Genomic DNA, 23102 nt, shown 5'->3' with positions numbered 1-23102 from the left:
TTTCAAATGAGTCAGCTCTTCGCGTCAGGTGGCCAAAGTATTGGAGTTTCAGCTTCAACATCAGTCCTTCCAAAGAATATTCAGGAATGGTTTCCTTTAGGATTGACTGGGTGGATCTCTTTGCAGTCCAAGGGACTCTCAAGAGTCTTCTCCAACACCACAATTCAAAAGCATCAGTTCTTAGGCACTCAGCTTTCTTTATAGTCCAACTCTCACATCCATACATGACTACTGGAAAAACCATAGCCTTGACTAGACAGACCTTTGTTGACAAAGTAATGTCTGTGCTTTTGAGTATGCTATCTAAGTTGGTCATAGCTTTTCTTCCAAGGAGCAAGCTTCTTTTAATTCATGGCTACTGTCATATCTGCAGTGATTTTGGAGCCCCCCAAAATAAAGTCTGTCACTGTTTCCCCATCTATTTGCCATGAGATAGGACCAGATGCCATGATCTTAGTTTTCTGAATGTTAAGTTTTAAGCCAACTTTTTCACTCTCCTCTTTTACTTTCACCAAGAGGCTCTTTAGTTCTTCGCTTTCTGCCAAAAATGTAATGTCATCTGCATATCTGAGGTTATTGATATTTCTCCTGACAGTCTTGATTCCAGCTTGTGCTTCGTCCACCCTGGCATTTCGCATGATGTACTCTGCATAGAAGTTAAATAAGCAGGGTGACAATATACAGCCTTGACGTACTCCTTTTCCTATTTGGAACCAGTCTGTTTTTCCATGTCCAGTTCTGACTGTTACTTCTTGACCTGCACACAGATTTCTCAGGAGGCAGGTAAGATGATCTGATATTCCCATCTCTTTAAGAATTTTTCACAGTTTATTGTGATCCACACAGTCAAAAGATTTGGCATAGTCAATAAAGCAGAAGTAGATATTTTTCTGGAACTCTCTTGCTTTTTCTATGATCCAGCGGATGTTGGCAGTTTGATCTCTGGTTCCTCTGCCTTTTCTAAATCCAGCTTGAACATCTGGAAGTTCATGGTTCACATACAGTTGAAGTCTGGCTTGGAGAATTTTGCATTAATTTGCTAGTGTGTGAGATGAGTTCAATTGTGCGGTAGTTTGAGCATTCCTTGGCATTGCCTTTCTTTGGGATTTGAATGCAAACTGGCCTTTTCAAGTCCTGCGGCCACTGCTGAGTTATCCAAATTTGCTGGCAAATCGAGTGCAGCACTTTCACAGCATCATCTTTTAGGATTTGAAATAGCTCAACTGGAATTCGATCCCCTCCACTCACTTTGTTCATAGTGATGCTTCCTAAGGCCCACTTGACATTGGATCCCAGGATGTCTGGCTCTACATGAGTGATCACACCTTCATGATTATCTGGGTCATGAAGATCTTTTCTGTGTAGTTCTTCTGTGTATTCTTGCCACCTCTTCTTAATCTCTTCTTCTGTTACCATTTCTTTCCTTTATTGTGTCCATCTTTGCATGAAATAGGGGATTTGATTTAAGTTCTACCTGGCTGGGCTAGTGGTTTTCCCCGTTTTCTTTAGTTTAAGCCTGAATTTCGCTATGAGAAGCTGATGATCTGAGCCACAGTCAGCTCCAGTCTTGTTTTTGCTCACTGTATACAGCTTATTTAATTTGATTTCGGTATTGGTGATTAGGGGATGTCCATATGTGAAATCATCTCTTGTGTTGTTTAAAAAGGATGTTTGCTATGACCAGAGCATTTTCTTGGCAAAATTCAGTTAGCCTTTGCCTTGCTTCATTTTGTACTCCAAGGCCAAACCTGCCTGTTACTCCAGGAATCTCTTTACTTCCTACCTTTGTATTCCAATCCCCAGTGATGAATAGAACGTAAATTTTTTTTTTTGGGGGGGGGGTGTGTTCTAGGAGGTCTTCTAGGTCTTCTGATCAACGTTAGCCTCTTCAGCATTGGTGGTAGGGGCATAGACCTGAATTACTGTGATGTTGAACGACTTTTGTTGAGTCAGCCTCAAACGAACTGAGGTCATTCTGTCATTTTTGAGGTTGTACCCAAGTACTGCATTCCAGACTCTGGTTGGTTATGAGGGTTACTCCATTTATTCTATGGGATTCTTTGCCCACAGTAGTAGATATAATGGTCGTCTGAATTAGTTTGCCCATTCCTGTCCATTTAGTTCAGATTCCTGAGATGTCGACACTTATTCTTCCATCTCCTGCTTGACCACATCTGATTTCCCTTGATCATGGACCTCACCCTCCAGGTTCCTGTGCAGCACTGTTCTTTGCAGCATTGGAAATCACGTTCATCACCAGACACATCCACAACTGAGAGCTGTTTTCACTTTGGCCCAGCCACTTCATTCATTCCTGGGGCTATTAGTAGTTAGCCTCCACTCTTCCCGAGTGGAATATTGGACACCTTCCGACCTGGGGGACTCATCTCTTTCTGTCACCTGTTTTGTCTTTTTATACAGTTCATGAGATTCTCGGCAAGTATACTAGGGTGGTTTGCCATTCTCTCCTCCACTGGATTACGTTTTGTCAGGACTCTCCAGGATGACCTGTCCATTTTGGGTGGCTCTACATGGTATGGCTCATAGCTTCACTGAGTTATGCACATCACTTTGCCATGACAAGGCAGTAATCCATGAAGGGTTTTGTTTTTCTTTAAATCATAAATGGGTGTTAAATCTTGTCTAAAGCTTTTTCTGTATCTATTGAGATGATCATGCAGTTTTTATTCTTCAGTTGAATAATAAAACAAATTTTAATTTTGCTTTTCTGGGGCTGTGCAACCATACAACTTGCAGGATTTCAGTTCCCCAGCCAGGGACTGAATCTAGGCCATGGCAGTGAAAGCTCAGAATCCTGACCACTATGACACCGGGGAACTCTCCTCTTTACTTTGTTCATGTGGTATATATCACACTGACTGATTTGCTGATACTGAAAAATCCTTGCATCTCTTACTTAATAATGTTGTATGATCCTTTTAATGTATTGTGTATTCAGTTAGCTAGTATTTTGTTGAGGATTTTTGTGTCAGTGTTCATCAGTGAAATTGGCCTGTAATTTTTGTGTGTGGTATCTTTGGTTTTTATGTCAGAGTGATGGTGGCCTCATAGAATGAGTTTGGGAGTGTTCCTTCTGAAATCTCTTGGAAGTTTCAGAAGGATAGGTGTTAACTCTTCACTAAATGTTTGATAGAATTCATGTGTGAAGCCATCTGATCCTGGATTTTGTTTGTGAAAGTTTTTTTTCCATAAGTAGTTTATTGATCAATGGTTTGATATAACGTTATTTTATATCTTCAGAGTTTTGCCCAAATGGAGTCACAAGCTTACAAAGTTTTTTCTCTTAAAGAAAGTATAGTGGGCAAGTTGGGAGGGACCAACCTAGCAGTAGGGGCATTTGAGAAAAAGTTAACAAAAAAGTTTAGTATTACCATTTATTGATGATAGACACCAAGATTTACTTACATTCCATGGGGAGAAAAAAATTCCACCATAAATAATGAATCAAACTGGCAAGGCTACTGGGCTTTCCATCTGGACTGTATCAGCACCTTGCTGCACACATTTCTGGGCACAGCAACTCAACATCAAAAGCAACACAGTTGCAGAGATAAACGTGGGTCATTTTTTTAAGTCCTACATGGAGATAATCAACAGTATAAAGCACTCAAGGAAAGTCAGTCTGCAGTTATACATGTGCTACATGGAGACCGTATCCTGTAGTGTAGTGAGAGCTATGTCTAGAGTCATATGTATATACACACAATTTGTTTACTAATCTTTAAAGATCAAAGTTCATTTAATTCCTGTTGCATTAACAAAAATAAAAATAGAAAAGGAACCAAATGATCATTTTAAGTTTAAAATTCCAAAACTGCCCAATTTGTAAAACTGTGGGAGACAACATCAAAGTTGGGCTGTTTCAGCTAAACCAGAAGGCACACAGTTTGCATCACTGAAATGGTCCTGGGTTAGTCCAGGGAAATAAAAATGTGTAACCACAAACACATGGGTATGATCTTTGCTAATTAAATTACTGATTAAGTCAGTCTCAGACAAATTTCTAAACTGTGCTATGTAACTAGATACAATTGAGAAACTCAAATGAAAATTTATATAGCGTCATTTCAATCAAAAGAAAATAATGAAACTAAGAATACGTATCTCTTTTGGAAGAGAGCAGTGGTGGCTGTGGGTACCATGGGAGGTGTGCACCAGAGCACGCCAAGAAGGTCCTCTGGCCGAGGAGGAAGCATTTGATTTCTCTGGTGCTTTCAGCTCTGGGGCCACACTAAGGCCTTTCTCCAACCTGAGTGTCCAGGATTGGTCCTGAGGCGTTTGTGTGAGCCAGTTTGAGAAGGGGGCCTGCTTTCTGTTTCTTCTTTCACACGGCAAGGAAAAAAATAGTAAAAACACCCAAAACAAACAAAGAAAAACCCCACCAAAACCAAGCACTAGGGTGACCGGGGGCATGGACCTGCTGGTTTCCCAATGGATCCAGGGGTGCTTGGCAAACCCACCTGGCCTCCGGCAGCTGCTGCAGCATGGACAGAAACCACAGCCCATGTGAGCAGCTATGCCAACTCCTCCGGGTCCTGCCTTCTTCATCGTTGCTTTCTCTAGAAAGCAAATTTTCATGGCAATTTCAATATTTTCAGTATATATTTCGAGAATTTTCAACGGTCCATGGCCAAATAAGGTTTAGCACCTCCCACACACAGACACTGGCCCATATCCTGTTCTTGGCACCTCCGTATTTTGTTGGTCCACCTGACAGCAACTTTAAGATGTTCAGTGCAGCCATAAAGTGGCAGAACTCCACATTCTTTCCAATACCGTGGCTGATCGGAGGTGGCTGAGAGGAACAATTGATAAGAGATACAAATTCATTCTTATTTTTGGGGAAGTCTTTATATTCGACCTGGAATCCCTGAGCTCTTGATGGTCAGTCCAGCTGCTCAGAGGGTATCATGAGAGGTCCATGGCCTGAAGAGATGTTATTCTTTAAAACGGTCTCGGCTGTCAGCTAGGTGCTCCCATACAACAATTCACAGACTATCGTGAGAGCTCCCGTGGGCCTGGGCAGGACTCAGAGCTACCCTGGTGAAACCTCTGGTGTGATGTCCTTGACTGACTCCTACAGCCTGGGCAACCTGGGGCACCATGGGAAGAATTCCAGCAGGCAGCTGCTGATGACTGAGATAAGGCATCCTAAACTCCTTTATTCTAGTCCCATTTTCATCCCCTGAGGCAGGTTCAAAAAAGGTCACTGTTCTTCCATCCCCTGGTTTCTTTGGGGGTGTCCTCCTCTGATTTGAGGGCTGGTTTGGTGGGCTGAGCCTGCGGGACTTTGAAACCTGGGATCTCCGGCATGTTCTTGTCTGCATTGCGTTTGGCCACCTTCTTATTGGTTCCTAATCCTTCTGTGGCGTGTTTTCCCACCTTCACCTGCATCAGACTCCTGTGGCGTGGGAGGCCTCCTCAATGAGGAGCAGGTACTCTGGCTCCTCCTCGTTTTTTGCCTGCTGGGTCTGGGCCAGTCTGCTAATCAGGTTCATCCCCTGGCCGTACTCTGGATGCTTTGTAGCCTGACTATGGCTTTTGTTTTCTTTTCGATTCCTGGCTTCACTTGCTCAACTGTAGGCAGTGGCTGTAATTTCTTCAGCTCCTCAAGAACAGCTCTAGTAGTGTTTTCCTTTGAAATCCTCTTGCTCTTCCCTTCGCTTTCCCCCACCAACACCCCACCTGACACCCTGGTCACAGAGCTACTCATGTGGGGTGGGCCACTCTCCCGGGCAACCTGCTTTAGAGGGAAAGATTCAAAATTCACAGGCAAGTTCTGTTTAAGTCCAATCTCAAACATTTATTTCAGGTTTATTGAGATTTTCTTCCTCTGATTCTCTTCCATTCACCTCCAGCCTCTTGGGGTGTGGGGGTGGGGTTCATTCTGCAGGATCCTGAAAACTTTTGCAACAGTATCATGTTTTGTAGCCTGTCTCATCTTTCCCATTAAATTGTTGTCCTCCCACAGAAAGTTCAAGTTTGATATAGTACTGGAAATGGGTAAAAGTACCTGAGGGGATAAGCGCTTCCTCTCATGTCGTAACTATAGGTGGACTGCATTCAAGAGTAAGGGTTGACAGGCTTATCCATTGGCTTTTCCCCCAAGTTTCATGCACAGCACATTTAGCTCAACAGTACGGGTTATGCTTTCTTGCAGGGAACTGGATCTTTCTCTTAAATCTTATACTCAGGCTGAATCTTGTTGAAACCGCCTAACTCTTTCACAAGACACATTGGTGCTTTCTCTTTGGGGTGTGACAGGTCACTGGCACTGTCTCTTGCCAGTGGAACTGTCTGTTGTCCCGAGCTTGTCCTCTGGCTGTTGGTCCCGGGTGGCAGAGTGATGGTGAGGAGGGGAAAGAGGGAGAAGGAGGGGACGGTGAATGGGAAGCAGAGTGTCCTCAGAGGAGACCAGTGCCACCGGTGGGATCAGAGGAAAGTGCAGTCAAGCTAGATGTGGCCACTGCTGGCACAACACCAAAGCTATGAAAGTCTTAAAATCAGTTTCAATTTCTGTATTTATGATTGGTCTGTTCATATTTTCTATTTCTTCCTGGTCAGTCTTAGAAGATTGTATCATTCCAAGAATTTGTCCATTCCTTCTAGGTTGTCCATTTTATTGGCATATAGTTGCTTGTAGTAGTCTCTTATGATCCTTTGTATTTCTGTTGTGTCAGTTGTAACTTCCCCTTTTTCATTACTAATACTACTGATTTGAGCCCTCTCCCTTTTTTTTTCTTGACTCTGGCTAAAGGTTTATCGATTTTATTTTTTCTAGGAGGCAGCATTTAGTTTCATTGATCTTTTCTGTTGTTTTCTTCATCTCAGTTTGATTCATTTCTGCTCTGATCATCACGATGTCTTTCCTCCCACTAACTTCAGGGTTTGTTTGTTGTTCTCTCTCTAGGTTGCTTTAGGTGTAAGCTTAGGTTGGTTGGTTGAGGTTTTTCTTGTGTCCTGCAGTAAGGTTGCTGGCAGCGGCCTGGCCGTGCTGCCTCCTCCGAGGCCGCTCTGCCTCCCCTCCCTCCTCTGTCCTGCCCCCCCTCATTGTTTCAGTCACCCATGACCACTGGCTGGGAGATGAGTTCGGGCAGCAGCCATGTCCTTCTAACATGGCACACCCCGAAGAGAAAGCCTCAATGTCTCGTGAATGAATTACCCCATTTCAGCAAAATTCAACCTGAGCATGAGCTTATAGCAATAGAAGTTTATGGCACTCTATAAACTTCCATCTTAGAACTGCTTTTGCTGTATGCCATAGATTTTAGATTGTTATATTTTCATTTGTCTCAAGGCATTTTTTAATTCCCTCTTTGATTTCTTCAGTGTTCTATTGATTGTTCAATACCATATTGTTTGGCCTTCACATGTTTTTCTTTTTTTTTTTTTCCCTTGTAGTTGATGTCTAATCTATAGCATTGTGGTTGGAGAAGTTGCTTATTATGGTGTCAGTTTTCTTAAATTTACCCAGGTTTACTTTGTGGCCCAGCCTGTGATCTGCCCTGGAGAATGTTCCATGTGCACCTGAGAAGACTATATATTCGGCCACTTTCAGATGAAATGTTTGGTAAATATCAATTAAGTCCATGATGTTTTTTGTGTCATTTAAGGCCTGTACTTCCTTACTGGTTTCCAACTGGATGATCTGTCCATTGATGTTAATGGGTGTTATAGTCTGTCATTATTATTACGTTACTGTTGATTTCTCCTTCTATAGCTGTCAACATTTGCCTTATATATTGAAATGCTCCTATGTCGGGTGCAAATTCAATAAGAATTGTTATATCTTCTTAGATTGATCCCTTGATCATTATGTATTGTCCTTTATCTCTTTTAACCGTCTTATTTTAAACTCTATTTTGTCTGATATGAATATTCTTACTCCAGCTTTCCTTTGCTTTCCATTTGCATGGATTATCTTTTTCCATCCCTTCACTTTCAGTCTATATGTGTCTCTAGATCTGAAGTGAGTCTCTTATAGACAACATATATATGGGTCTTGTTTTTGTATCCATTCAGTCAGTCTGGGTCTTTTGATTGGAAGATTTACTCCATTTACATTTAAGGTAATTATCAACATGTATGTCCTTCAGTTCAGATCAGTCGCTCAGTCGTGTCCGACTCTTTGCAACCCCATGAATCGCAGCACACCAGGCCTCCCTGTCCATCACCAACTCCGGAGTTCACTCAAACTCATGTCCCTTGAGTCGGTGATGCCATCCAGCAATCTCATCCTCTGTCATCCCCTTTACCTCCTGCCCCCAATCCCTCCCACCATCAGTCTTTTCCAACGAGTCAACTCTTCGCATGAGGTGGCCAAAGTACTGGAGTTTCAGCTTTAGCATCATTCCCTCCAAAGAACACCCAGGGCTGATCTCCTTCAGAATGGACTGGTTGGATCTCCTTGCAGTCCAAGGGACTCTCAAGAGTCTTCTCCAACACCACAGTTCAAAAGCATCAGTTCTTTGGCACTCAGCTTTCTTCACAGTCCAACTCTCACATCCATACATGACCACCAGAAAAACCATAGCCTCGACTAGACGGACCTTTGTTGGCAAAGTAATGTCTCTGCTTTTCAGTGTTATCTAGGTTGGTCATAACTTTTCTTCCAAGGAGCAAGCGTCTTTTAATTTCATGGCTGCCGTCACCATCTGCAGTGATTTTGGAGCCCCAAAAAACAAAGTCTGACACTGTTTCCACTGTTTCCCCATCTATTTCCCATGAAGTGATGGGACCAGATGCCATGATCTTCGTTTTCTGAATGTTGAGCTTTAAGCCAACTTTCTCACTCTCCTCTTTCACTGTCATCAAGAGGCTTTTTAGTTCCTCTTCACTTTCTGCCATAAGGGTGGTGTGTCCTTATATTTTTCTTAATTGTTAGGATTTGTTTTTGTAGGTCTTTTCCCTTCCCTTCCTCTTTTGTTTTCTCCTCTTGTGGTATCATGACTATGTTTAGTGTTGTGTTTGGATTGCTTTTTCTTTTGTGTATGTGTATCTATTACAGATATTTTGTTTACATGATGTTTTAATATAGCAGTCTGTGTATATACAAGTTTGTTTTAAGTTGCCTGTCTCTTATTTCAAATGCATATCCAATATCCTGCATTTGTATTCTCCTCCCCTCACAGTTGCTGGTTTTGATACAGTATTTGTGTATGTGGATGACTTCCTAGCTTTACTGTGTGTGTTGTCTTTACTGGTGAGCTTCCCCATTAGCAATTTTCTTTGTCTCTAGTTGTGTCCTTTTCCATCAGAGAAGTTCCTTTAGCATTTGCTGTAAAGCTGGTTTGGTGGTGCTACATTCTGTTTAACGTTTACTTTTGGGTATGACTTTTCATCTCCGTGTTGCATCCGAATGAAGCCTTGCTGGGTAGCGTGTTCTTGGCTGGTTTCTTTCTTTCTTCCCTTTACCTTTATTATGCCACTGTCTTCTGGCCTGCAGCATTTCTGCTGAAAAAATGAGCTGATAGACTTAGGGGAATTCCTTTGTATGTTGTTTCTTTTCCTTTGTTGCCTTCAATATTTTATCTTTGTCTTTAGTTTTTGTTAATTTGATTGTCTTAGTGTGTTCTTCCTTGGGCTTATCCTGCATGGGACTCTGCACTTTCAGGACTTGAGTGTCCCCTTTCTCATGTTAGGCATGTTTTTGGCTGTTACCTCTTCAAATAATTTCTCAGGCCCTTTCTCTCTCTCTCTCCTCCTTCCGGGACCCCTATAATGTGAATGTTGGTGCATTTAATGTTCCAGAGGTCTCTTAGGCTGTCCTCACTTCTTTTCATTCTTTCTTGTTTATTCTGTTCCCCAGCAGTGATTTCCATCAGTTTATCTTTCAGCTCACTTATTCATTCATCTGTCTCAATTATTGTGCTATCAATTCATTCAAGTGTATTTTTCAGGTCAGTTCTTGTATGGTTTAGCTCTGTTTTTTAAGGTTCTAGCTCTTCATTAAACATTTCTTGTATCCTCTCAGTCTATGCCACCATTCTTTTTCCAAAATCTTAGATTACCTTTACTGTCATTACTCTGAATTCTTTTTCAGATAGATTGCCTGTCTCCACTTCATTTAGTTGCTGTTCTGGGATTTTATCTTGTTTCTTCATCTGACACGTATTTCTCTGCTGTCTCATTTTGTCTGATTATCTGTATTTGTCATCTTCATTCCTCAGGCTGCAGGATTGTAATTCTTCTTGGTTCTGGTGTCTCTTCCATAGTGTGAGATTGGTCTTGTGCAGACTTCCATGTGGGAGGGACTGGTGCCTGCCCACTGGTGGGTGAAGCTGAATCTTAACCCTCTGGTAGGCAGGGCCATGTCAAAGGGTGTCTTTATAGGTGGTTTTTGGTTCAGGGCAACTTCAGGCTGTGAAGAGATACATCACATCCAAGGTAAGAGAAACCAAAGTGAGATGGTAGGTGTTGCGAGAGGGCATCAGAGGGCAGACACACTGAAACCATAATCACAGAAAACTAGCCAATCTGATTAAACGGACCACAGCCTTGTCTGACTCAATGAAACTAAGCCATGCTGTGTGGGGCCACCCAAGACGGACGGGTCATGGTGGAGAGGTCTGACATAATGTGGTCCACTGGAGAAGGGAATGGCAAACCACTTCAGTATTCTTGCCTTGAGAGCCCCATGAACAGTATGAAAAGGCAAAATGATAGGATACTGAAAGAGGAACTCCCCTGGTCAGTAGGTGCCCAATATGCTACATGAGATCAGTGGAGAAATAACTCCAGAAATAATGAAGGGATGGAGCCAAAGCACAAACAATACCCAGTTGTGGATGTGACTGGTGATAGAAGCAAGGTCCAATGTTGTAAAGAGCAATATTACATAGGAACCTGGAAAGTTAGGTCCATGAATCAAGGCAAATTGCAAGTGGTCAAACAGGAGATAACAAGAGTGAACATCAACATTATAGGAATCAGTGAACTAAAATAGCCTGGAATGTGTGAATTTAACTCAGATGACCATTATATCTACTACTGTGGGCAGGAATCCCTTAGAAGAAATGGAGTAGCCATCATGGTCAAAAAATGAGTCTGAAATGCAGTACTTGGATGCAATCTCACAAATGACAGAATGATCTCTGTTCTTTTCCAAGGCAAACCTTCAGTATCACAGTGATCCAAACCTATGCCCCAACCAGTAACACTAAAGAAGCTGAAGTTGAACAGTTCTATGAAGACTTACAAGACCTTTTAGAAATAACACCGAAAAAAGATACCCTTTTCAAAAGCCCAGGTCCAGATGGCTTCACAGCTGAATTCTACCAAAAATTTAGAGAAGAGCTAACACCTATCCTACTCAAACTCTTCCAGAAAATTGCAGAGGAAGGTAAACTTCCAAACTCATTCTATGAGGCCACCATCACCCTAATCCCAAAACCTGACAAAAGTGCCACAAAAAAAGAAAACTACAGGCCAATATCACTGATGAACATAGATGCAAAAATGGGCTTTTGTTTGCTGGAAGATTTTTGATTACAGTTTCAATTTCCATGCTTGTGATGGGTCTGTTAAAATTTTCTGTTTCTTCCTGGTTCAGTTTTGGAAAGTTGTACTTTTCTAAGAATTTGTCCATTTTTTCCCACGTTGTCCATTTTATTGGCATGTAATTGCTGATAGTAGTCTCTTATCCTTTGTATTTCTGTGTTGTCTGTTGTGATCTCTCCATTTTCATTTCTAATTTTATTGATTTGATTTTTCTCCCTTTGTTTCTTGATGAGTCTGGCTAATGGTTTGTTGATTTTATTTATCCTTTCAAAGAACCAGCTTTGGGCTTTGTTGATTTTTGCTATGGTCTCTTTTGTTTCTTTTGCATTTATTTCTGCCCTAATTTTTAAGATTTCTTTCCTTCTACTAACCCTGGGGTTCTCCATTTCTTTCTTTTTAGTTGCTTTAGGTGTAGAGTTAGGTTATTTATTTGACTTTTTTCTTGTTTCTTGAGGTATGCCTGTATTGCTATGAACTTTCCCCTTAGCACTGCTTTTATAGTGTCCCGCAGGTTTTGGGTTATTGTGTTTTCATTTTCATTTGTTTCTATGCATATTTTGATTTCTTCTGTGATTTGTTGGTTATTCAGCAGCGTGTTGTTCAGCCTCCATATGTTGGATTTTTTAATAGTTTTTCTCCTGTAATTGAGATCTAATCTTAATGCATTATGGTCAGAAAAGATGCTTGGAATGATTTCAAGTTTTTTGAATTTATCAAGGCTAGATTTATGGCTCAGGATGTGATCTATCCTGGAGAAGGTTCCGTGAGAACTTGAGAAAAAGGTGAAATTCATTGTTTTGGGGTGAAATGTCCTTATGTTCAACAAAGGAGGCAAGAATATACAATGAATTAAAGAATCTCTTTAACAAGTGGTGCTGGGAAAACTGGTCAACCACTTGTAAAAGAATGAAACTAGAACACTTTCTAACACCATACACAAAAATAAACTCAAAATGGATTAAAGATCTAAACGTAAGACCAGAAACTATAAAACTCCTAGAGGAGAACACAGGCAAAACACTCTCCGATATAAGTCACAGCAGGATCCTCTATGATCCACCTCCCAGAATACTGGAAATAAAAGCAAAAATAAACAAATGGGATCTAATTAAAATTAAAAGTTCTGCAACCAAAGGAAATTATAAGCAAGGTGAAAAGACAGCCTTTGGAATGGGAGAAAATAATAGCAAATGAAGCAACTGACAAACAACTAATCTCAAAAATATACAAGCAACGCCTGCAGCTCAATTCCAGAAAAATAAATGACCCAATCCAAAAATGGGCCAAAGAACTAAATAGACATTTCTCCAAAGACATACAGATGGCTAACAAACACATGAAAAGATGCTCAACATCACTAATTATCAGAGAAATGCAAATCAAGACCACAATGAGGTACCATTTCACACCAGTCAGAATGGCTGCGATCCAAAAGTCTACAAGCAATAAATGCTGGAGAGGGTGTGGAGAAAAGGGAACCCTCTTACACTGTTGGGAATGCAAACTAGTACAGCCACTTTGGAGAACAGTGTGGAGATTCCTTAAAAAACTGGAAATTGAACTGCCTTACAACCCAGCAATCCCACTGCTGGGCATACACACCGGGGAAACCAGAATTGAAAGAGACACGTATATAGCCCAATGTTCATCGCAGCACTGTTTATAATAGCCAGGACATGGAAGCAACCTAGATGTCTGTCAGCAGACGAATGGATAAGAAAGCTGTGGTACATATACACAATGGAGTATTACTCAGCCATTAAAAAGAATACATTTGAATCAGTTCTAATGAGGTGGATGAAACTGGAGCCGATTATACAGAGTGAACTAAGCCAGAAAGAAAAACACCAATACAGTATACTAACACATATATATGGAATTTAGAAAGATGGTAATGATAACCCTGTATGCGAGACAGTAGAAGAGACACAGATGTATAGAACAGACTTTTGGACTCTGCGGGAGAGGGAGAGGGTGGGATGATGTGGGAGAATGGCATTGAAACATGTATACGATCATGTAAGAAACAAATTGCCAGTCTGGGTTTGATGCAGGATACAGGGTGCTTGGGGCTGGTGCACGTGTGCACCCATGGTGGGTTTATGTCGATGTGTGGTAGAGCCAATACAGTATTGTAAAGTAAAATTTAAAAAAAAATTAAAAATTAAAGTTAAAAAATTTACAAAGTCAAAAAAAAAAATAAAGGCAAGGGAGAAAAGGAAAGATACACCCATTTGAATGCTGAGTTCCACATAACAGTGAGGAGAGATAAGAAAGCCTTCCTCAGTGATCAATGCAAAGAAATCGAGGGAAACAACAGAATGGGAAAGACTAGAGATCTCTTCAAGAAAATTAGAGATACCAAGGGAACATTTCATGCAAAGATGGGCACAACAAAGGACAGAAATGGTATGGACCTAACAGAAGCAGAAGATATTAAGAAGAGGTAGCAAGAATACACAGAACTGTACAAAAAAAGATCTTCACCACCCAGATAATCATGATGGTGTGCTCACTCACCTAGAGCCAGACATCCTGGAATGTGAAGTCAAGTGGGCCTTAGAAAGCATCACTATGAACAAAGCTAGTGGATGTGATGGAATTCCAGTTGAGCTATTTCAAATCCTGAAGGATGATGCTGTGAAAGTGCTGCACTCAATGTGCTAGCAAATTTGGAAAACTCAGCAGTGGCCAAAGGACTGGAAAAGGTCAGTTTGCATTCCAATCCCAAAGAATGCTCAAACTACCACACAATTGCACTCATCTCACACACTAGTAAATGCTCAAAATTCTCCAAGCCAGGCTTCAGCAAACGTGAACCGTGAACTTCCAGATGTTGAAGCTGGATTTAGAAAAGGCAGAGGAACCAGAGATTAAATTGCCAATATCCGTTGGATCATCAGAAAAGCAAGAATTCCAGAAAAACATCTATTTCTGCTTTACTGACTATGCCAAATCCTTTGACTGTGTGGATCACAATAAACTGGAAAATTCTGAAAGAGATGGGAATACCAGACCACTTGACCTACCTCTTGAGAAATCTGTATGCAGGTCAGGAAGCAACAGAACTGGACACAGAACAACAGACTGGTTCCAAACAGGAAAAGGAGTACGTCAAGGCTGTATATTGTCACTCTGCTTATTTAACTTATATGCAGAGTACATCATGAGAAACGCTGGGCTGGAAGAAGCACAAGCTGGAATCAAGATTGCTGGGAGAAATATCAATAACCTCAAATAAGCAGATGACACCACCCTTATGGCACAAAGTGAAGAGGAACTAAAAGACCTCTTGATGAAAGTGAAAGAGGAGAGTGAAAAAGTTGGCTTAAAGGTCAACATTCAGAAAACAAAGATCATGGCATCCAGTCCCATCACTTCATGGGAAATAGATGGGGAAACAGTGGAAACAGTGTCAGACTTTATTTTCTGGGCTCCAAAATCACTGCAGATAGTGACTGCAGCCATGAAATTAAAAGACACTCACTCCTTGGAAGGAAAATTATGACCAACCTAGACAGCATATTCAAACACAGACATTACTTTGCCAACAAAGGCCCGTCTAGTCAAGGCTGTGGTTTTTCCAGTAGTCATGTATGGATGTGAGAGTTGGACTGTGAAGAAAGCTGAGTACAGAATTGATGCTTTTGAACTGTGGTGTTGGAGAAGACTCTTGAGAGTCCCTTGGACTGCAAGGAGATCCAACCAGTCCATCCTAAACGAGACCAGTCCTGGGTGTTCATTGGAAGGACTGATGCTGAGGCTGAAACTCCAGTACTTTGGCTACCTGATGCGAAGAGTTGACTCACTGGAAAAAACCCGGATACTGGGAGGGATTGGGGGCAGGAGGAGAAAGGGACGGCAGAGGATGATATGGCTGGATGGCATCACTGACTTGATGGACGCGAGTCTGAGTGAACTCCAGGAGTTGGTGATGGACAGGGAGGCCTGGTGTACTGCAGTTCATGGGGTCGCAAAGAATCGGACACGACTGAGCAACTGAACTGGACTGAACTTCAGGCAGCCTGTCTGCTGGTGGGTGTTTCTATTCTGTTGTTTCTATTGTGTTTCAGCCTGTGTTCAGCTGAAATAGCCTGTGTTCTGTATTTCAGCCTGAGTTCCTATTCTGTTGGTTGTTTGTCCTCAGGTGTGTCCCAACACTGGTGCCTGGAGGCTGTTGGGTGGGGCTAGGTCTTGGTTCTGAGAGCTTATGATGGATATTCCCTGAGGCAACCACCAGTCTTTGCCTCCACAGTGACCCACAGCTAACCCTCACCTGCCCAGAAGACCCTTGAAGACCCAAAGGTAAGTGGCTCCATCTCCTATCAAATGACTCCTTTGCCCTGAGACCTAGTGCTCATGAAAACTTGTGTGCACCTCCAAGAGTGGAGTCTCTGTTGCCTCTAGTCTTGTGGAGCTCCTGTACTCAAGCCTACTGGCCTTCAAAGCGAAATGCTTTGGAGGCTTCTCCTCCTCCTGATGTCAGACCGCCAGGCTGGGGAGCCTGATGTGGGAGTCAGAACTCTCATTCTTGTGGGAGATCCTCTGCAATATAATTATTTTCCAGTTTGTGGGTTGCCCACCTGGCAGATACATTATTTGGTTATATCAGAACAGTGCCCCTCCTGCCATCTTGTTGTGGCTTGTCTTTGTGTTGTAGAATAACTGTTTTTTTTTTTTTTTTTGATAGATTCAAGTCTATTTTTGTTGATTGTTCAGCAGTTAGTTGATTCTGGTGTTTTGTAAAAGGAGGTGAGCTCAAATCCTTCTACTCTACCGTCTTGTCTCCAGCTCCTGAATCACTGCACAAACATTCTGGAAATCAACAATGCTAATCTCCTAAGCCCATCTAGAAGTACCTTCAATCATAAGGTTTTTATTCATTTGGTTAATACTGTGTAGTGTACTGCATGCAGATGATTTATTCCTTGCATTCCTGAAGTAAATCCCGGTTAGTCAAGGTGTATGATCATGTAATGAGTTGTTGAATTAGGTTGGCTAATATTTTGTCGAGGATTTTCATATTTTATGTACATTAGGGATGTTTGCTTCTAATTAGTTTTTGTGTCATCATCTGGTTTTTGTCGTCCAGGTAAGGTTAGCCTTGTAAAATGAATTTGAAAATATTCTCTCCTGTTTTTTCAAAAAGAGTTTGAGAAAGATTGTTATCATTTAAATATTCAGTAGGATTCACCAGTGGAGTCATCTGTTCCCTTCGTTAGGTTTTTGATACTGATTCAGTCTTCTTACTAGTAATTGGTGTGTTCAGATTTTCTATTCATTTGATTCAATCTTGGCCAGTTTTGTTACTAGGAATTTATCCTTTTCTCTAGGTTGTCAAATTTTTTGGTGTATACTTGTTCATAGCAGTCTCTTATGATCCTTTGTGTTTCTATGGGATCAGTTTTAACACCTGTTTTTTCACTTCTGATTTTGAGTCCTCTTTTTTGTTGGTTAGTCTAGCCAAAAGTTTGTCAATTTTATCATTTTAAAGAACCAGCTCTTAAGTTTCATGTTTTTTCAAGTCTGTTTTATTTCTGATGATTTCATAATTTCCTATCTTATGCTAACTTTGGTTTGTTTTGTTCTTTTTCTTGAAGGTGTAAAGTTGTGATTTGAAATTCTGAGGTCCTTGTGGTGTGAAGTTATAAGATTTGAAATTTTTCTTGTTTATTGAGGTGTAGGCATTTATCATCATGAGCCCCTCTTAGAACAGCTTTTGATGCATCTCTAAGTTTTGCTGTGTTGCATTTTTATTTGCTCAAGGTATTTTTAAAACTTATTTAGACTCATTTTTGTTTTTCAGTAGTATCTTATTTAATCTTTACATATTTGTGGATTTTTCAGTTTTCTTCTTATAATTGATTTCTAGTTTAAAGCCATTGTGGTTGGAAAAGATGCTTGTTACAATTTCAGTCTTATATTTATTCAGTTCAGTTCAGTCACTCAGTCACATCCAACTCTTTGCGACCCCATGAATCGCAGCATTCCAGGCCTCCCTGTCCATCACCAACTCCTGGAGTTCACTCAAACTCAGTCCATCGAGTCGGTGATGCCATCCAGCCATCTCAACCTCTGTCGTCCCCTTTTCCTCCTGCCCCCAATCCCTCCCAGCACCAGGGTCTTTTCCAGCGAGTCAACTCTTCACATGAGGTGGCCAAAGTATTGGAGTTTCAGCTTTAGCATCATTCCTTCCAAAGAAATCCCAGGGCTGATCGCCTTTAGAATGGACTGGTTGGATCTCTTTGTAGTCCAAGGGACTCTCAAGTCTTCTTAACACCACAGTTCAAAAGCATCAATTCTTCAGTGCTCAGCTTTCTTCACAGTCCAACTCTCACATCCATACATGACCACTGGAAAAACCATAGCCTTGACTAGACGGGCCTTTGTTGGCAAAGTAATGTCTCTGCTTTTGAATATGCTATCTAGGTTGGTCATAACTTTTCTCCCAAGGAGTAAGCGTCTTTTAATTTCATGGCTGCAGTCACCATCTGCAGTGATTTTAGAGCCCCCAAAAATAGTCTGACACTGTTTCCACTGTTTCCCTATCTATTTCCCAAGAAGTGATGGGACCAGATGCCATGATCTTCGTTTTCTGAATGTTGAGCTTTAAGCCAACTTTTTCACTCTCCTCTTTCACTGTCATCAAGAGGCTCTTTAGTTCCTCTTCACTTTCTGCCATAAGGGTGGTGTCATCTGCTTATCTGAGGTTATTGATATTTCTCCCAGCAATCTTGATTCCAGCTTGTGCTTCTTCCAGCCCAGCGTTTCTCATGATGTACTCTGCATATAAGTTAAATAAGCAGAGTGACAATATACAGCCTTGACGTACTCCTTTTCCTATTTGGAACCAGTCTGTTGTTCCATGGCCAGTTCTTGTTTTGTGGCCTAATATGATCTATCCTGGAGAATGTTGGATGTACACCTTGAAGAATGTGTATTTTGTTGCTTTTGGATGGAATGTTCTGTATACAGTTGACCCTTGAACATGGGTTTGACTTGTGTAGGGGCACTTATACGTAGATTTTTTTCTTCCCGACAGATACAAGAAATTATATCTGTAGAGCACTGTGCACAAGATGTACTGAAGTGGGTAGCCTGTCTTTACATAGAGATAAGGTGAGTGATATTTAATGTGAAACCAATGTGCTAGTTTTCTCACTGCTTTATAACTTTGCATTCAAAGAATTATATTACTATACAGTCTACCTCTCTTGCAGAGTAGGAAATAGCAACCCATTCCAGTATTCTTCCCTAGAGACTCCTGTGGACAGAGGAGCCTGGTGGGATTCCCCCAGAGTTGGACAAAGCTGAAGTGCCTTAGCATGCATGCTTGCATTGGAGGAGGAAATGCCAACCCACTCCAGGGTTCTTGCCTGGAGAATCCCAGGGACAGAGGAGCCTGGTGGGCTGCCATCTGTGAGGTTGTACAGAGTCGGACACGACTGAAGCGACTTAGCAGCAGCAGCAGCAGCAGCGGCTACCTCTCTTGTAATTGGAGAAACTGCATAACAGCCTATCATCGTAGGTAAATTTTTAATGTGTAACACTGTTTCCAATACTATGTTATGAATATGACTACTAGTTTGTGCCAAAGAATTTTCACAATGATTCATTCATAGTGTATAGGCTGGTTAAGTCTTTCTGTGGATTACAGACTACCATAAAGCAATATTACTGCTTCATTACTGATACATGAATTATTAGACCTGTAAGTAAATGTTTTCTTCACTGTTGATATCTATTGTTGATAATACATGTAATATCTAGTTATACAAAACACAAAAGATAATATTGATCTAGGTACTGACAGATGATTTGTCTTGTAAACTTACAGTGTTGACAAATACAGTAGTAAACGTATATATTTTCTCATTTTGTTAACATTTCTATAGCTTTATTTTAGGAATACAGTATATAACATACAAAATGTCTTGATCGATTGTTTATCAGCAAGGTTTTTTTTGTCAATACAAGGCTATTAGTAGTTTTGGAGAAGTCAGAAGTTTTCTTGACTTTGACTGCATAGGGGGGCTGCTGCCCTGGCCAGTGTTTCTCAGGTCTGTTAAATTAATCTGGTCTAACATGTTATTTAAGGCTGATGTTTCCTTATTTTCTGTCTAGATGATTTACCTATTCATGAAGGTGGATATTAAAATTCCCTACTGTTATTGTATTAGTTTCTCACTTTAAGTCTGTTAATATTTGCTTTATATACTTAGGTGCTTCTATGTTGGGTATATAAATATTTACAAACATTGTATCTTATTGGGTTGATCCTTTTATTATTACATAGTAACACCCTTGTTTGTCTCTTACCACAGCCTTTGTCTTCAAAATCTATTTTGTCTGATACAAGTATAGCTACTCCAGCTTCTGTTTCCATTTGCATGTGTATCTATTTTCATCCCTTTACTTGAGATGTGTGTCCTTACATCTGAAGTCTCTTGTAAGCAGCATATATTTAGCCACTCTGCATCTTTTGATTGGTGAGCTTAGTCCATTTTCATTAAAAGTAATTGATAGGTATGTAATTATTGCTATTTTTTTTTCTATTTGGTAGTTCTTTGTGATTTTTATAGTGTTATGCTTAGATTCCTTTATCTTTTGTATATCTATTGTAGATTTTTGCTTTGTGGTTACCATTAGGAATAAAAGTGTTTTTTTTTAAACTAATAACTGCATATGAATAATACTCTTGCCTGGCAAATCCCATGGATGGAGGAGCCTGGTAGGCTGCAGTCCATGGGGTTGCTAGGAGTCGGACACAACTGAGCGATTTCACTTTCACTTTTATGCACTGGAGAAGGAAATGGCAACCCACTCCACTGTTTTTGCCTGGAGAATCCTAGCAACGGGGGAGCCTGGTGGGCTGCCATCTATGGGGTCGCACAGAGTCGGAGACAACTGAAGTGACTTAGCAGCAGCAGCATATGAATAATATTCTGTATCTTTGGGAAAAGAAGCCCACAGGGATGAAATTCTAAAATATTCCTACTGAAGTTTAAATTGTCAAAAAGTAACAGTAAAAAAAATTTTTAACATCAGTCCAGCAACCACCAATGATTTTATTTAATATTCAGGGTGGCTTGAACAGAACAGTCTTGAGATCCAAATAGTGTTTTCTAAAGTGACAAAAACAAGAGTTCTGAAAACAAATCAATTAGGCCTCCAACCCACAACAGTCATGCACCTAGGATGTGCAAGTCATTGGATGTGCAAACTTCCAAAATAGCTGCATGTGCTGAAATGAAGGGAATCATTTATGGAGCCCATCTTGTCACTGCTGACACTCAGGCCTCATAGTAAGCAGTTATGCACAGATTTATGGGTTAAAATACAGAAACAGCTCCATATTGACAAATGGCTGCCGCTTACTGAACTCCTCGTCCCAAGTGTTCTTATCCCTTCCTCAGGGTGTCCTACAATTACTCTTGATCCTCTCAGTTCTGCACTACGGCCAGCATTTGATCTGCTTGGTCAAAACTCATGCCATGTTAGTTGGAAGAACTTCCTGCAAGGTGGTACTCTTCGTATACACACTTCACAGATGTGGAAGGTAAGCCAAGAGAGGCTGTCAAGGACTTCTCTAAGGGCACTCAATTATTAAGGAACAAAGACAAATGTAAAGTCAGGTCAGACTTCAAAACCCGTGCTTTCTCTGCTTTTCACTCTTCTGAATACCTCCTTAAAAGGAGGTTATAAATTTTGTCATAAGCAGATCAAGGGTATAAAGAGATAAAATAGGATCAATATGAATGATATATATGAGCCATACTCATTCTTTAGATCAGATAGTTTTAGAATCTTAAGTTTGTCATATCCTAGCAATAAATCATTATCTCTCATATAAAAAGTATTTAAACCAAATATACCATATATTAAGAACAGGACAGTGCTGGTCATGCACACTACTCTTTAGCTTAGGTATCTGGCTATGGGAACAGCCCAAGTTTTCAGATGAAAATGGATCACATAAAGAAAAATTTACATTACAAGCAGGCTTTTAAAGAAATTAAGAGTCACTTGAAGTCAGGATTACTCACTTGTGATCATGGCACTGGAGCAGCATTCATGGGTAATTTCATTAGATTTGTAAGACTTTCTCAAGTTTTTTACTTAATAATCAGTTTTTCCAGATTTCTTCTGAGACCAGCTGGTACCACTGCAGGGAGAGGAAGCAGAATAGACCTTCTACCTTCATGAAAGTCAGCTGAGGATGAGAAAGGTGAACTGATCCCTGTAAGTTAACCTGATCAGTTATTAATAAATTTAAAATGCAATGAAAAACAAGTGTGAGAATAGGAAAAGGTTTGTGACCCACTCTCTGCCTTGCCTAGGACGAGTCTGGACAAAAAGCCCTCTCTCAAGTGACTCTCAGCCATCCAGGCACAGGTCAAGCAGCATTCCTGATCTAACAACTGAAGAATTCTTTATATTGCTCTTTCATGGTGACAGGTATATTTGCATCTGTTCATTTTTGTTATTTTGAACAATCATGATTTAACACATTGATGTGTTCTAACAAAGAACCAAGATGTTAACACAGTAAGAACCTTGCTTTAAAACTCCAGGAGCTGTGCTTTAGTTCTGATGTCATTTACTAGTTAATGTGGTCTTACCAAGTAATTTCTTTTCTCCAAATGTTTCTCCTCTGTAAAACTGGTATAACAGTACCTATTCTACCTCAGATTACTTGTACTATCAAGGAAAACCCCCTGGGATGTATGGTAGAATTTCCTCTGATGAAATACCCTAAATGGTTAGAGTGTGATCCTTTTGGTAACTACAGTCGAGACAAAGTTAATTTTTGTTGCTGGTGTTACTACACTCCACCACCTTCCCTCTTCAGGTAGTCTAATCATTTAAAACAAGTAAAAAATACTATAGAACTTGTTTCTTAAGGGAGAAATAGTATTTCTCAGGAAGCAAAGTGGACTACACATGTAGGATAAAAACAACAGAATAACCTTTGAGTCTTAAAGGAGAATGATAGCTTTATACACATGGTATTACAATGAGTTGGGTGTGGTTCTAAGTGCTTATGTGCATGAACTCATTTATTCTTTGCAACCACTTTGTGTGTTGGGTACTGTTATACTCATTTTCAGACAAGGAATTTGAAACACAGTGGCAGTAAATGGCAGTCAACATTTAAACTCAAAGAACCTGGTTCTAAACTGGGTTCTTAACCAGTATTATTGCTATTGCCTTTTAAAAACTCATATGTATGGAGGTAATATACATTTCTAGTATGTTAAATGAGTGAGAATTTCCAGGTGAAAATCTTGATCCTAATGAAAGATAACTCCTCTGAATTCTCCTCTGGCTCTATGCAGTTGTTTTGAAGTTAGTCTATACACATTTACTCAAATCTTTCCCATTCAAAAATACAAGAATTCTCAACAAGAAGAATCTTCAAAAAAGGAAGAGGGACATGAAAGCAGGGGAAGGTAAATGGAGATATGTATAATTCAAATCAATGGAAAGTTGTAGAAATTCTAAGACTTTTACAGAATTCCTGAAACCCAAGAACTAGAATTCTAATAATTTTATTTTAAAGCTAGCTGCAAAATAATTTT

The 23102-nt window shown here is 40.5% G+C and overlaps 1 pseudogene; it reads right to left on the bottom strand.

Moving 5' to 3' along the window:
* Positions 1 to 4662: 4662 nt before the first annotated feature.
* On the bottom strand, positions 4663 to 10151 carry LOC138076270 (double-stranded RNA-binding protein Staufen homolog 1-like; annotated as a pseudogene).
* Between the last annotated feature and the right edge of the window lie 12951 nt (positions 10152 to 23102).

Source organism: Capricornis sumatraensis, chromosome 3 (assembly GCF_032405125.1).
Source record: "Capricornis sumatraensis isolate serow.1 chromosome 3, serow.2, whole genome shotgun sequence".
NCBI lineage: Eukaryota > Metazoa > Chordata > Mammalia > Artiodactyla > Bovidae > Capricornis > Capricornis sumatraensis.
The sequence above is the reverse complement of the archived record's forward strand: the minus strand, read 5'-3'. Positions and strand labels throughout refer to the sequence as shown.